The 11,885-nt window shown below is 42.2% G+C and overlaps 1 protein-coding gene across 20 annotated transcripts in view; it reads right to left on the reverse strand.

Annotated features, from left to right (window-relative positions):
* The window catches only part of Lrrfip2 (LRR binding FLII interacting protein 2), a 105,143-nt gene extending 94,713 nt beyond the window's left edge, over positions 1-10,430 (reverse strand). For 5 of the 20 annotated variants that reach the window (XM_041676821.1, XM_041676818.1, XM_041676819.1 and 2 more), the window contains exons 1-2: positions 10,163-10,430; positions 8,782-8,853 (exon numbers count right to left, since the gene is read on the reverse strand). The gene's annotated coding sequence lies outside the window, so the exon portion shown is untranslated. The remainder of the gene's footprint in view (positions 1-8,781; positions 8,854-10,162) is intronic. The other 15 variants (XM_041676829.1, XM_041676826.1, XM_041676827.1 and 12 more) reach the window with 10 other exon arrangements.
* Between the last annotated feature and the right edge of the window lie 1,455 nt (positions 10,431-11,885).

An 11,885-nucleotide genomic window follows, 5' to 3' on the forward strand; every position in this document is an offset into this window, starting at 1 on the left:
GGGATTGCTAAAGTGGTCAACTGGAGCCACACAGTAGTAGGACAATCGCCTGACAAGCAGAAGAGCCCCAGGGTCAGTTCCCAGCACCACAAAAGCAATTAACCTGCTCTGAAACACACAAGCACAGGCTTCCAGCTTTTCAAAATGAAACTGCATAGAGTAGGCATGTATACATATGAGAGTGAAGGAAACAAAACCACAGCAACTGGGGAGCAGTGGCCCCAAGAGAGCCACTGACGTGTAAAATGGCTGGGACCAGGTGGAGGACAGTAGGTAACAGGGAAGGAAATCCAGAGAGGCCACCCAAGATAACTGTCATGTGTAATTTCTTAGCCTAGTATTGTGAATACTGATGCTCATTTTATTCTTTAACCATTTTTGTTTACTATATTTCCTACATTTTATAAACTAGTTGCTACTTATGTTACATGTTAATAAATAAAGGAAAATCTGAAAAAAATGAAAACCTATTGGAGCATGTGGGTAGAAACAATAAACAGAAAATTATGCAAATTTTTAATAAGCAGAAAATTTAGAAAGAGTCAAAATATAGTATGTGGCTGAGTAATAAACAATATCTAATTATAATGAAAATGTCAATTACTGATTTCAAAATTTGAATGTTACAAAGAGGTAAAGTAAGAAGTAAAGAAGAAATGAAAGCCTTATATTCCCAGCACATTGGAGGCTGAATCAAGAGGATTTCCATAGATGAGAGGCCAGTGTGGGTTACATAGTAAACTCAGGACAGCAAATTAAAGACAGTCAGACCCTATCTCCAAAAAAATAAATGTTTTTATTACAAAATAACAACAAAACCAACAATAATTCTAAAGACAGTAATATTTAAAAGCATACATTTCTTTTAAAAAAGGGCATATATACAATGTGTCATTTTTGTAACCAGCTATAGCAAACAGATTCTTCAGTGGCTCCCTGCCCTGAATCTCCACTCTAGTAGTCACCACTGTGCAAATATCACTGATGGGTGGGACCTGCAATTTACTTCTGAGCAAGTGAATATGGCAGAGGTGACAGGATGGCATACTGGTGACTGTATTACATTATGTAAGACCATGGTGTTAGCTGACTTGCTGCACGGATTCCCTGTGGCTTGATAAAAATACAAAAATGGCAAACAACTGCAGGTTGCCCCAGGAGCTAACCGACAGTGGACTTTAGCAGTTAATGATCCCTAGTTCCTCAGGAGAAGCCTCAGTGCTAAAGCATAGGAATAGCGATTCTGGCAGCAACTTGCACGAATTGGGAAGTGGATTTTCCCCAAGGTAAGTCTCCAGGTGAGAGAGACTCAGCTGAGTCAGCACCCTCAGGACAGCCTCAACACTCCGCAGAGAACCCAGCTCAACCCACTCAACTGCTCAAGCTCTGACTCCATCCACACCAAAACTCAGGAGATCAAATACATGCTGTTTTTTTTTTTTTTTTTTTTTTTTTTGAGATAGGGTTTCTCTGTGGCTTTGGAGCCTGTCCTGGAACTAGCTCTATAGACCAGGCTGGTCTCGAACTCACAGAGATCCGCCTACCTCTGCCTCCCGAGTGCTGGGATTAAAGGCGTGCGCCACCATCGCCCGGCTAAATACATGCTGTTTTAAGCTACTAAAAGTTTGTATAATTACACGCAGTAGTTCTGATCTTTAAATCTTTGAACAGAAAAACTAACTAACGTCAAAGAATACAAAAACAAGGGGGGGGGGTGCCCTGGAGAAAGGAGGAAGGGAGGAGACAGAGAGGGAAGGAGAAAAAAAGAAAGAGATTTCTACATCCCAACAATCCAAAACGGAAATTCAGAAAACAATTCCATTGATGATAGCACAAAAATAATAAAATACTTAGGAATAAACTTAACCAGGGAAACAAAGTCTCTACATTGAAAATATTGCCAAAAGAAATTGGGGAGGCATAAATTAATTGAAAGACACCATCCATGCTCACAGATTAAAAGACAGCACTACTAAAACAGCAAAACTGGCAAAACAATTTACAAATTCAATAAAAAGTCCAGTGTGCTGGTTAAGTTTAACTGACAACTTGACATACCTGGGAAGACAGTCTTAATTGAGGAACTGCCTAGTTCGGGTTGCCCGTGGCCTGTCAGTGAGAGATTATCTTCTGACTCAGTCCACTGCCCACGCTGGACCCTGAACTCCTAAAGTTTGACAGTGAATCAAACTATCAAGCCAGCAGGCCGGCAGCATGGATGCACTCATTTCTCTCTGCTCTTAACTGTGGGTGGAATGTGGGCTGTAAACTCCTGCCTTGACTTCCCCACAATAATGAACTGTGATTTTGAATTTTGGGCCAAATAAGCCCTCTCTCTCCCCTCGACCCTTCTTGATTCAAAATTTTATTATAAAACTACAGTATTTAAAACGGCATACCACTGGCATAAAGCAGACCCATAGACCAATTAAACAGCCTATTTATAAATCCCCATATGCATGGTCAAATGACTGTCCATAGAGATGCCAAGACCATCCAAAAGAGAATGGATCATTTTTCCAAAAAACTAGAATTTCATACTTAGATAAAGTCAGACCTTTCAGACTACACTATATAGAAAGTTAGCTCACATCACAACCGAGACAGCTAGGTTGTCAAAGGCTAGGCTCATAACCAAAATATCAAAACTTAACATAGGATGCATCAAAGCCTAAATATATGAACTACAAATCTTTTCAAAGGAAACACACAGGAGGGGCTGGAGAGATAGCTCAGTGGTTAAGAGCACTGACTGCTCATCCAGAAGACTAGGGTTCAATTCTCAGCACCTGCATGGCAGTTCACAGTTGTCTGTAACTCCAGTTCCAGAGGATCTGACACCTTCACACTAACGCACATAAAATAAAAAGTTAAATAAATTATTTTTAAAAAGGAAAGAAAACACACAGGAAAATCATCATGACATAGGATTTGACAAACATTTCTTGCTAAATTTGACAAAATTAAAGGCAGTAAAAGGAATAGACAAACCAGATTTCACCAAATTTCAAATTCTGTGCATCAAAGCACACTATTAGCAAAGTAAAACAGCAATCGACAGGAGAAAACATTTGTAAACAAAGGGTTGATGTCTAGGATATATAAAGAACTGAAACGCAATAATAACAAATTAAGGGCCAGTAAGATGGCTCAGTAGTCTGAGAACCTGAGTTTGATCCCTACAAACCTATGTAAACATGGGAGGAGAGAACATCCACAGAGTTGTCTTCCAACTTCCACATGAATGCTGTGAGCACGTGAACACACATCCATGTACAGACCCCAACACTGTGTCTCTGTGTATGTGCATACTAAATATATAAATACTAATAAAACTTATGTTTTAAAAGATGTGGGGCTAGAGATACGTGGTTAAGAGCACTGGATGCTCTTTCAGAGAACATAAGGGTATATACACAAAATAACAAACTGGGACTTAAATGCACAGTCATATACCCACATCCTTGGTAGTATTATTCACAATAATCAAAAGGTGGGAGACCTAAATAGCAATCAACAGAAGTCAAACATGGACGCTTCAACATGAATGACTTTGATGGCATTATACTATATAAAATAAGCCAGACACAGAGGACAATTATGGGATTCCAGAAATATGTGAGGTACCTAGAGTAGAGTAGTTAAATCACAGAGCCAAAAGTAGCAAAGTGGCTGCCAAGGGTTAGAGGAAGTGAGTAGTTACAGTCTGATGCGCAGTTTTCAGTCTAAGGTGAAAAAAAAAGTCCTGGAGATAGATGTTTAGGTGGCTGCGCCACAATTTGAATGTACTGTAATGCCATGAAATTGTACAATTACACAGGGTTTAAGGGGTTAGGGTGGAGATCAGCGGTAGAGGGTTTGTATAGCATGCACAAGGACCTGGACCCAGTCCCCAGCACTCAAGAGAGGAAGGGTGGAAGAGACTTAAATTTTACATTGTATACATTTTCCACAATGAAAAGAATGGGAAAACTCAATATGTTAATGATATTTAAGTTTATCACAATCAAAAATAAATAAATAAATAAACTGGTGTGGATTGCAAGGGATGAATTTGGCAAGAGAAGGAGACAATGACCTCATGTCCTTGATTGTCCACATAAATAAAGCATTATCCATAAGATGGGGGAAAAATTCATTTGAAACTGAAATATTTGCCTATCTTTAATCCTATAACCATTGAATCACTTAGCTGAAGTACTTAATTTTATTTTAAAAATGGTAATAACACGTCTTTGCTAAGTTTATTCAATTTTATTAAACATAGGTTATTTAAACCGTTTAACGAGAAAATAAGTATCTTAACATCTGTCTGTAGACAGTATACTTAATTCTTAGCTGTTAAAATGTTTCTATTTGAAAGTGGGACTACAAGCCGGGCGATGGTGGCGCACGCCTTTAATCCCAGCACTCGGGAGGCAGAGGTAGGCGGATCTCTGTGAGTTCGAGACCAGCCTGGTCTACAGAGCTAGTTCCAGGACAGGCTCCAAAGCCACAGAGAAACCCTATCTCGAAAAACTAAAAAAAAAAAAAAAAAAGAAAGTGGGACTACAGAAAGAATAACAAACTGCTTGTAAGTAGCTTAAAAATTAAATGTTTCAAAAGCACTAAATATATCCATCACATCAAAACTAGTTGAAAATATGATGCTCATATGAAGAGACCCTAAGATATATACAAGGTTCAAAGTGAAAACAATGGCAAAAGTGAAGTATGTGTCCTTTCAGTTCCCTTCTCAGAAAATAAAAACACCCTGATGTGCACTCGGGTTTCCCCCAATCTTTCACATCCTCAGCTCACCCTGAGTTCTATTTGTTTTGTCTTATTGTTCTAGGGGGGACAGAACTCTACTCTAGGAGAGTAGAAGAGATAGATGATAGGAACAAAGTAGATAACAGAAGAAAAAGAAACTATTGGTCATTTTGAACTCCTTACATTGAACCCTAAAGGCATCATCATGAAATGCTAATGACCCCACAACTAAATTCCTGAAGTAACAACATAATCTAATTCGAATGACCAGGAAACCTTTTGCAGGATCACATCTATAAATTATACATGCAAGCTGAATCCTTCAGAAACCCTTGACTGTAGTACAGCTCAGCAGTGAAATACAGAGATGTGAACCTTGGTCACAAGGGTGTAACAGTAAGTTGTTCAACAGCTTTCTAGTCAAAGTGAGATCACCTAAAGAACTTTAAACCTAAGTGCTCACTAAACAAACAAACAAAAAAATGCGCCAAGGTTTTCATGCAGCACTACACAGCACAAGGAGATAACTATGCAACCTGTTAAAAAACGAGCTTAAAGGTACAACTTCAGGGCCAGAAGAAGGCTGGCTCACTAGGTAAGGATACTTGCTTGCCCCAGACATCACAACCAGAACTCCATACCCAGGAGCCATATGGTAGAACACCCAGCTCTTTCAAATTGTCCTCTAACTTACATAGCCACACCCAGTGTATACAATATTAAAATATGGAAAAAATTAAAGACAAAATTTTACAACACTTTCATGGAAAAAAAGAGTAAGAAACTAATTTAGCTGTGAGAATTCCAGACACTCTTGTAAAAGAGTCGTTATTCCAAGATCCCAGTGACAAGTGTGAAGAACTCTGAAATGGATCATATCAAATAAATGTCCTCCCTATACCCATAACACGGCAAGTGCTCCGAGAACCGGAATATAAGACACTAAGCTGAGACAATCCTATGTTCCTTCTCATGCACATTATTCCAAAAAAATTCTCTTTAGTTCTCTATAATCAAACTCTTTCCAAAAATAAGAAAATAAGTAATAGAAAACAAAAACTTGGATACTAAAACATAAAACACCTGGGTGCTAGAATATGTAATATAGATGCTCAGCAGATTTTCACCCCAAAACTTAGCCTCAGTCTTCCGAAGGCAAATGATCTTCATAACTCCCTCTTCTGCAGTTGCCACTTTCCCTAAACCGCAGGTCTTCCTGACTTGCAGCAGGGCCAGGCCAGATTACAGTTATGTGGTAGATCTGTCAGGCAAGTTTTGACAGGGCCTCAAAATAGACCCTGGACACCATCCAGGGAAACCACCACTCGGGAGTTCCAGCTTCACCGCACTTGAGCCTCTCAGTACTTATTTCTTGCTGGTCTCTCATTTCAAAAAGACAAAGGCTCCTGAACCTCACCCTGGACATGAGACACCTATACAACTTCAAATTTAAATTTTGAACCTCCCTTATTCTGTTCACCAACTCTTTGCAGAATAGTCTAAATCTATACCTATTTCCTCTTTGACACAGGAATTCACCAACACTGCTCTGGATTACAGAGGGATTTCTGGCTCTCGGGTCCCATCACCTACCTTGAATAGACAAACTCGAATTGTAAAAGATAAGGAAGAAATGGTGTGTCTTTTATTTCCTTTATGACTAATTTCAGTTAACTTTAACAGAGCAAAAACATAAGCTATGTAAAGCTGGGTTTTTTTATTTTTTTGTTATTTTATGTATTTAATCCTAACAGGCCTAGAACTGGCTATACACACTTCACAGAGATCTGCTCTGCCTCCCAAATGCCAGGATTAAAAGTGTGTGCCACCATACCCCACTATATAAAAGTTTTTAATTAACAGAAAATATAAACTCTGAAACAAACCTAAAAGGTACGGTCATTTTACCATATATAAGTGGTTTACGTTTGTCGACACCAGGGTTAAACTACAGTATTTTGACATTTACCAGTTCAAATTAATTATCTGACATTCCAAAATGTCTTAAATTGACTTATAAAACACATTTGAGACAGGGTCTTATTGCATGCTGTTTAGACTGTGGTAGCCTCGAACTCTCAAAAACCTGGCTTAGCTTCCTTCCCAAATGCTGACAACAGGCACATGATATGAAGCCCAGTTCACAGTAAAGTAATCTCTAAATTCTTCCTCCTCCTGCGGCTGAGAAAACATTATCTTCTATTATAAAATGGAGTCTAGTATAAAACAAATTTCTCATGTTCATAACCTCACCAACCTCAATCAGAACTACACGCCACGGGTATACTTACAAACTGCCAAACACTTGTTCAAAAGTTTTTCTATAGCACTGTTTACAGAAAGAAGACTGAAAATGACCTAATGTTTACTAGCAGGGATTTAGTAAAACTACAGAAAATTAATAAATCCAGTCTGCAGAAAGGAAACTTTTTTCCCTCATATGACAGTTTCTTTATGCTTATCAATCTTTAAAAGGCTCACAAACACCACTGGACCCATATCACCAGCATTTCTTTCTATGTATGTCATTTTCCCCTCTTTTTACTGTCTCTGTTTTTACCTATTTCTTTCCCTACCCCTGGACTAAAAGAAGAGCACACAGGCTGCAAGTCTCCGTGACTACACAAGAAACAGCACTCTCTCGGCTCCCCATGCCAACCTCCAGAATGAATAACTAACTGAACAAATGAAAACATACAGCACAGAAGACCAGCTTTGCAATTTACAATTTTAGTCTAAAATATAATTGTTTTTAAGTCTAGACTAATTTACTGTTGAGCAAAAGTTTGAAAGGTTAAAGTGCAAAGTGCAATGTCAGTCACTCATTTCCCAAGATAGTCCTCCCACCTATTAGCCTTCAGGGAGAAAAATGGAGAAAGGGATGAAGATATTTCACTCACAGAGTAAATCCTGCTCAATTCCTTCCCTTCTAAGGTTTTAAAAAGCTGAGCTTTGAATGTTAATTAGAGTATTCTTTATCTGCAAACTGGATAAGGTAGTATGTCTTCCCAGGAAAGGGATCAATTCCCCCATCCACTCTTCAGAGAGAAAACAACTATCTAAAAGGAAAAGGCTACAAACCACATTGCTCTGTAGGGATAGCAGATAGCTCTCCTTGGAAAGGGACAGAACAATTTCTTTCCTTTTCAACAATCCTCATCAATGCGCTCACTCCCACCTTGCACAAGAAGGCTCACCCCACCTCATCACATCGTCAGCTCTGCTCCTTCTCACTCCAGGAACAGGTAAGCAATTCACAAAGACCTCTACCAGAACTCACTCCCTCCTTCTTCATGAAACACTTGTTTCTGTATTACAAAAGAGTGATACCCTACCAAATAAATTTCCTATCTCTTTTCCTTCACTATGGAGATTCTTTAATCCTAACCTAAAAAGATTTCCCTTAAGTATGTATGTATCATGGCTGTCCCCAGTAAGGTTTTCACAAGGGATTTTCCAAAGGGAATCTTTGTTTACAAGGAACAGAAACCCCTAAGTCATCATCTTATCAGCAGGACAAAAACAAAAAGCAACATTAGGGAACACTCTGAATGTAAGAATGGATACCCAAAGTAAAGAAGATGCCAAAATGTGGTCAAAGAATTAAAGGAATGTCTGTCTTAAGCAACAACGATAAACTAAACTTGATATTACTTTCCAATTAATCAATAGGATTTCTAACTGTCAATCAAGGTAAAATAGTCAGGTCTCTAAAAACAAAAAACAAAAAAAAATCGGGCAAACAGGTCATCATTATCAAGAACTGTGGGATACAAAGTTATTTTGCATCTCATTTTGAAAGACTAAAATGATCAAATTACACTGCAGCAATAAAAAAAAATTTTCTAGTTTGAAATTAATTGATTCTAAAAATAACCCAAAACTTCAATACACAATTCCTTCCAGAACAGAACAGAAGTTAGTGTAGACTCATTCAACATTTTTCAAGCTAGAATGCCAAGTTCTCCAGCTTCCCACTCAAAAAGCTATTTTATATAGTACAGACTCTCCCACAGTACTTTTTCCTACCTTAGTGTCGGTAGCTCTCCTTTCCACTGACATTTATTTGGCATCTAAACCCCTTCATTTGTCTTCCCACATCTGGTTTAAAAAAAAAAAAAAAGAGGGGGTAAAAATCACAGCAGTCCATGTAGTAACTAACAAAGGATTATAAATCAAAACATTCTGCAAGCTTTTAAGTTTTATTTCCAACCGCAGTGCATGACAATAACCACCCAACAACAGACAAAACCAAACATTAAACATCACTTGCTACAAAAAGAGTAAAATTATCTAATTAAACGGGGAGAAACAAACTTAGCTTTCCACTATTTCAATATGAAGATCCGTATCAATGATTCACACAGTGAGTGTGACCTCACTTCCTATATGAATCACACTTTCCGAAAGTCTTATTCGGTATGGGTCTATTAAATAGAGGAGGTCATCATCCCTCTGTAGCTGCTAAACAGAGCGTGATGCGGGTTAAACCGGGCTAGCTCTTCAAGACACTCAAGCCCTGGTAAACTTGGCCAGCTAACTCTCCCTGCAACGCTATGCACTCTCCAGTAATAGCAGCTTTTCACACCTTCTCCTCCGGCATACACTGGGGTTTGAGGAACCGGCAAGCACTGATTAAGAATGTATCCATCCGTACCCTGCACTCTAGCTCCTCATTCCTTTTCTGCATCTCTTCCCATTGTGATAACACAACACAAATAGCGGTCACTCTTTATCCTTATACCGCTTGGAGTCAATCAGCCTACTGTACAAAAACTGTGACAAAAATGCTGAGTCACTAAATGGGAAAATCAAAAAGCGCTACAAATAATGAAAGTTTAGGGTGCCCTTTAGTCATGTTCCAGCATTTTGTCTGTACGTCTCGAGGTGGGAAAAAAAAAATACATAAAGCAAACACTTTAACTTTTCTCCTCTATTTTCTTACGTCCCCTGTTTCCTGCTGGTCAGCCACAGCAAAGGAAAACCAGGCCTGACTAGAGCTATGGAACTCCACACCACAGTGTGGGTGTAAATAACGCCCCGTATTAGTCAAGCATTAACCCTGGCCGTCCTGCCCTGAGTCTGTTAAGCCCGCGCTTCAATTCAGATCAAGAAGGAAGCACCGGGGTGGGGGGGGGGGGGTATCTCATTTTAAAAAGCTACGCCCTCCACCGGCTTGACACGGTTCCCGGGGCGGCTCCTCCAGGGACAGACCGAGAACAGAGGGAATGTGGCGCTGGGAGCAACGGGAGCTGGGGCACCCAGCTGTCCCAAAAGATGCCCGGTCCAAGGGGCGTAACCCCTTCTTTCCTCGCGGGGGGTGGGGGTGGAGGCGGGAGCCGGCGACTCGCCAGGCGACCCCAGCCCGGAGCAGCGCCTCGAGACAGCCGGGCCGGTCGCCTGCCCTTACCTGCGTGTGGAGCGGGCTGAGGCAGCGGCGCCGCCCGGAAGGGCCGGAGCGGCAGCCCGGGAGCGGAACGAGGGGCGCGGCGGCCACACTCGGTCCCGACACCGTCCACCGCGCGGGCCGCAGGGAGGCAGAAGAGGGGCTCCTCGCTCCGCGGCCGGTCACGCAGCCACACTCAGGGTGCCCTTCACGCCGCGGCCGGGACGGCGAACGAGACCCGGGATGAGCCGCAGCCCGAGCGGCGGCTGCAGCTGCGGCGGTGGCGGGGCAGAGGGGCGGGGCCACCGGCCGGCGACCCGCTCACCCGGAAGTAGTTGTGGAGGGCGGCGGGTTGACGGGCGCGCGCGGCACAGAGGGTACCGCCTGGATCGCGGGGCGGCCGGTGCGCCTCGTATGATGGAGCGGGTGGCGGGGAGGGCGACTCGCTATCGCTCAAGCCCGGCCTGGTCCCGAGAGTTGGTACCGGAGCTTTTTGTGACCGTACTTAGCCTCGTGGCCTCTAAGCGGTCTGGCGGCAGGGCTTGGGGGTAAGTGAGACACCTGGCGCGCCTACTGTGGGCAAGGATGAGGAGGGTGGGTGTGTCTGGCGAGATGAAAATACCTGATTTTAGAGAGATTTCCAGCTAAGGCTGTAGCCCAGTTAGTAGGGTACTTGCTTAGTATACCTGTAGCCTTGGGTTCCATTCCCAGCATAAAACCAGGTATGTTGTCCCAGGTACTCCGGAGCCCGTGGCAGAGCGTCGGAGTTTGAATCACCACAATGAGACCCGTTCACACACAGGTGCGTACCAAACTGTGGGCCTGTCCTTCAGTCCCCCATATCTGGAAGCCCAGCAGGCTCAAAGTTCAAGGCACCGGAAGACCAGCGCCTGCTCTCGGGGAAACTTGCCTTCTAATTGAGTAGATGAACGTGAGCAGATAAACAAGGTAATGACAGATTGTCGTGAAACTCAGCAGCAAGCAATGGTGAGAAAATTTTAAGGGTGGGGTCTCTGGCTGGGGAAGATGGTCAGAGAAGACCTCTAGCAGGAAATGATAGTTGATCAGGTATCTGGGGGAAAGGGCACAAAATGCTCTTGGATTCAACCTCCCACCTACGAAGACGGCAGCTTTCAGAAGCCCCGGATAAGCCCACAGGTTCCGTGTTAGGATTTTGTCTAATGGCTTCAAGAAGGGCTTACTGGGTTGGCCATTGCCACTGAGACATCAAAGGATTGGTCAGCCTTAGAGTTCATGGGGCTGTCACTATGGCATCGATCCTGGAGGTTCAGCACACACGGAAAAGTATGCTAAGACAAACTGTGTATATCTGTCTGTCTGTCCACACACTCTTGGCATACATGAGGAACAACCTCGGATGATTCCTCAAGACCCATGATCCCTTTTTTTTTTTTTTTAAGACATTAAATCTTTCATTGACCTGGGATTCACCAGGTCGGCAAAGCCGGCAGCCTCTCCAGAGCTGGGATTATAGGCATGCGCCACCACACCTGGCTTTCTTTTTCTGTAAAAATAGGCAATGAGGAAGTGTTCTGAAGCAGCTTTAAAAGTTCACCGTTACCTCTCCTTCATATGTTGCCATCTTTGGCAACAGAAACAGCAGCTGGTCCTCTTGTCGTAAGAGCTGTGGTATCAAATGATTCGAATGTCGTGCAGAATGCTGGGACAGACACTAACGTTCTGTCATCACCAGGAGTTCCTGACCGCAGTCTGGAACCCTGGGTTA

This window comes from Microtus oregoni, unplaced genomic scaffold, assembly GCF_018167655.1.
Source record: "Microtus oregoni isolate MIOR12 unplaced genomic scaffold, Mior012 000028F_ref0000031, whole genome shotgun sequence".
In the NCBI taxonomy this organism is placed as follows: Eukaryota; Metazoa; Chordata; class Mammalia; order Rodentia; family Cricetidae; genus Microtus; species Microtus oregoni.